A 4,810-nucleotide genomic window follows, 5' to 3' on the forward strand; every position below is an offset into this window, starting at 1 on the left:
TCTTCAATCGTTTATTGTTCATTTTGGGCGGGCATAATCTTCTTTATGTCCCGCCCAGTCCACATGCTATTGAAACAATGAGTGTTTTAAATAATGAAGTTTTGTGATAACTGAGGAACTCGACAAAAATTATACAACAACAATTTTGGGGCGGCGAGACTATGACTACGAAAAAATACATATAATCAGTACAATTTTCAAAATTCTTAGGGGAGCGATGGCCCCTGCCAGCCTCTCCTTAGGTATGCCCTGCTTTTTATCGTGATTTTCATTTTGAAAGAGGTTCTTATTGCTGCTCCAGTCATTTTTTAAAATACTAAAATTCTCACCACAATTACGACATAAGATCATCACAAGGACAACAGTAACAATGGTGCTTGCTGCGGCAAGTTTATTGTAAAAAGTGATCTATTATAAATTTAAAAGAACAAAACACACGAGAAGGTTTAAAAAACTTGTTGGAGCAGATTTTGTTCAAAAATGGCAGATTTACCCAATATTTGAAAAATATTTCCGAATTTTTTGAATTTATTTCTTACTTATATGTTCACATAAACATGTAAGTCAAACGAGTCTCGAGTAGTTTACTGGACCTGTTTGATATTGGACTGGGCGGGACACAAGGATTCCTTATGCCTGCCCAAATCAAGCAATCAGATGAACGAATGCAGCCAGGGCGGAATTTGCGAAACAACAAGGAATCTCGCCCCTTCCTTTAGATGGGCCCACAAGCCAGCTGGAAGATTCCATTAGATTTGTCTTATATGCATAGAGGCTTGGGCCCCGGTTGTCAGGCCCAAGTACAGGGAAGGTCCACATCATGATCACTCCTTCTATAAAAGGAGAGGTCAACACTTTGTAAAAAGTACCTTTTGAACATTTAATGAGAATATTCCTTTTATGATATTTTTGCCATTTTAGTGCTCTGCTAGAGTTTACTTTCTGTCATTCTCTTACGTAAGCTTTCCCTAGTACAGAACATTGGCGCCGTCTGTGGGTCTAACCTCGATCTACTAGTTGACGTAGAGGGTGAGCGTTAAGATCCATGGAAACCCGTTCGTGCGGTGTGGGCCGCCGTGATCATCGCCGGAGGGGTGGTGGTCGTCAGGGCGGCCGCGGCGGCGGACGATACAACAACCGTGAAATACCTCAAGAGCAGGAGCAGGAGGCTTCCTCGGAAGGGGTTCACTCAGTGGCGCAGTCACCAGCGTCGTTGGTGAATGTACCTCCGGGGAGACCCTCAGATCTGGTAGCTAAATCAGATCCCGGCGTCAGACGACGATCAGTGCCGCCTGAATATGTGAATCTAGAAGATCTCAAAAACAGCGCTCGGAGAAAAGCACAAGAAGTAGTGACGGGAATCACGCCGGCGGCCTTGCAACAAATGTTGGATACTTTGCAAAAAGTACAAAGGCAAAACGAGCAGTTGCAAGCCCAGGTGGAGTATTTAACCCAGCGGCAAGATTATAAGCAAGGACAACGGCTCGAGGCTGAAGACGTCGTCGAGTTTCAGCCTTTTGTTCCCGCCATCACAAAGGTGGGTATACCAAAGCATCTGCAAACAATGGCTTTGGATGCCTTTTCAGGCGAATCTGACCCTGTGGAACACTTGCGTTACTTTAACACCAAAATGGTCATTGTAACACCCTCTAAACCCCGCGTAATTATTAAGGCATAAATCAGAGTAAAATGCATAACACAGAGAGTGTCACACTTATTCTCCAAAACCATAAATGAAAACACCTGTCATGCTCATAATAAATATATAAATTCCCAACTTTACTGACATAATATCGTATGCATAGCACAGCGAATTTATTTTTCAACTCCAAAATAAAACATAATCCAAAAATAAATAAGAGAGTTCACAAAATAACTCTTAACATCAAGGTACAACTAAGCGTTTCCCCGGTGTTACATAATAGAGCATGACTCCCATCACTAAAAGCATATATAAAATACTAGCTCCTCTAACTAACCCTCGCGAGAAGCTCCACTATCCTCGGTACCTGAGCGATGTCGCATAGAACATCATTCCAACAGAAGGGTGAGAACTCATATCATATGGATAAGCATAATAATAAGTAATGCAAAAGCTTGTAAAAATTATTCATAAATTTCTCATACATAATTAAGAAATATATCATGAAATTTAATATAATCAATTAAATTTCAAAGTATGCCAATACTCCATAATCATAGCTCAGATAAAGCAAATATAAATATTTTCAATTACCACAACAACAAAATTATTTCCAATTCTCAAATTCCAAATTTCTCTCTTTCTATTTAACTCCTAATTACTCATTCTAAGCCCTAAAAATTATTTAATTAAATCTTTTACTATATCACATAAGATTTAAATAATAATCACATATATCACTCATATCCAATTTAATTAATTTATTCACTACATATATCACTTTATCACCTTATTATATAATAAAATCACATATTTATTCAAATAAATATATAACCTAATAATAATTAAAATAAAATAATTAACATTCTACTAATCAGAAAATGGGGTGTTACAGCCATTGGTGGGGCAACGGATGAGGTAAAGTGTAGATTGTTACCATCAACTTTTAAGGGGATGGCGATGCAATGGTTCATCCGACAGCCGCCCTTCTCCATTGACAATTTTACAGATTTGTCTACTAAATTCTTAACTCAATTCTCCGCCAACAAAACTACCAAAGCAACCATGTTTGACCTTATCAGCATACATCAACAGCCAGGGGAGAAGCTCAAGAACTACATGGCGCGATTCAGTAAAATGGCTGTTCAACTGGAGGAAGACAACCCGGATGTGTGCCTGGCGTCCTTCAAAAATGGCCTCAGGGCGGGGGACTTGAATCGAGATTTAACCAGACGACCGACGAAGGACATGATGGATCTTCGTGCTCGTGTTCAGGAATTCATTTTGATTGAGCAAGATGATCAAAAGAAACAAGAAAGGGAGGAGGGGCGAAAACACGTCCAGCCTGGCGGAGTTTCACAGGAAAAACACAAGACTGGAAAGGAAACAAGGGTAGCTCAAACTCCACGTATTCCAAGACCTGGCCCCTATCAAAATTCCAAACCCGGGTTCCAGAATACGTGGCACAGAAATCCCCAAGGTACCACTGCAACCCCGGCTGGCCAACAAGGAGCCTCGCCAACTTCTGTCCCACTTACTAAATTGAATGCCCCCCTAAGCACTATCTTAAAAGCAGTTGCACAAACAAATGCGGTGCAATATCCGCCACCGCCTAGGCGACCACCAGCTAATGTGGATACAAACCGATGGTGTGAGTATCACAAAACGTTGGGGCACACCACTGATAATTGTTGGAACTTGAGGCGGGAAATTGATAGGTTGATCAAGGCTGGCCATCTGGCGAATTTCGTTAAAGAGGCAGCAACATCAGAGGCCACTAAGGTAACTCAGGGGGACAGGGGCAAAGGAAAAGAGATAGTGGAAGAGTTGGGCGACCCTGTTGGAGAATGCTCATCCATTGCAGGAGGATTTGGAGGGGGCGTGATTTCAAGCAAGGCTAGAAAGCGTTATGTGGCGGCTGTACATTCCTTGCATGAGGCGTATGAGGGCGAGTGCTGGTTGAATCACTCTCCCATTACATTCACCCCTCAGGATTTTGCACATGTTATTCCTCATGAAAATGATCCAATTGTAGTGACAATAAGGGTCAACAATTACATGACGAAGAAAGTGTTTTTGGACCAGGGATCTTCGGCGGACATCATTTACGGGGACGCCTTTGATCGTCTGGGGTTAAAGGAGTCAGACTTGAAACCATATAATGGAACCCTGGTGGGATTTACAGGGGACCGTGTCAATGTGCGAGGATATGTTGAAATACCAACGGCTTTTGGCGAGAGGGATTTTGTTAAAAAATTTCAGGTGAAATATCTGGTATTGGCATGTAGAGCCAATTACAACGTACTCTTGGGGCGGGACACCCTTAACAAGTTGTGTGCCGTAATTTCAACCGCACATTTAACTGTTAAGTACCCGGCCTGTAATGGGAAGGTGGGCGTCCTTCGAGTGGATCAGAATACAGCAAGAGAGTGTTACCTTAGAAGTGTGGCTCTCTATGGGCGAAAGGCCGCCAAGGAAAGCCACCGTATCATAGAGATTTTTCCACACGAAGGGTTTAGCTTGGACCCAAGAGATGACGCTGATGATTTTCGCCCACAACCTTTGGAAGAAACAAAATCAGCACAAATCAAAGATAAGGTTCTGAAAATCGGCAGCGGCTTAACAAAGGAACAAGAAGAAAGATTGATCACCTTGTTGGGCGAGAATTTAGATCTTTTTGCATGGACAATTAATGACGTGCCAGGCATCGATCCCAACGTAATCACTCATAAGTTGGCAATACGGCCAGGAGCAAAACAAGTCATCCAACCAAGGCGAAGGATGAGCGATGAAAAGAACAAGGCGGTGCAAGTAGAAAATGAGAAGTTGATCAAGGCACAATTTATTCGTGAGGTGCAGTACCCAACCTGGCTCGCCAACGTAGTGATGGTCAAGAAAGCTAATGGAAAGTGGAGAATGTGCACGGATTACACAAGCCTGAACAAAGTGTGTCCCAAAGATTCATATCCTCTTCCCAATGTTGATAAGTTGGTAGACGGGGCTTTTGGCAACGAACTTTTAAGTCTCATGGATGCATATTCTGGCTACAATCAAATCATGATGCATCCTTCGGATGAGGAAAGTACGGCGTTCATGACTAACCAGGCGAATTATTGTTACAAAACTATGCCTTTTGGTTTGAAAAATGCTGGAGCCACATATCAACGC

This window comes from Lotus japonicus, chromosome 2 (genome assembly GCF_012489685.1).
Source record: "Lotus japonicus ecotype B-129 chromosome 2, LjGifu_v1.2".
Lineage (NCBI taxonomy): Eukaryota > Viridiplantae > Streptophyta > Magnoliopsida > Fabales > Fabaceae > Lotus > Lotus japonicus.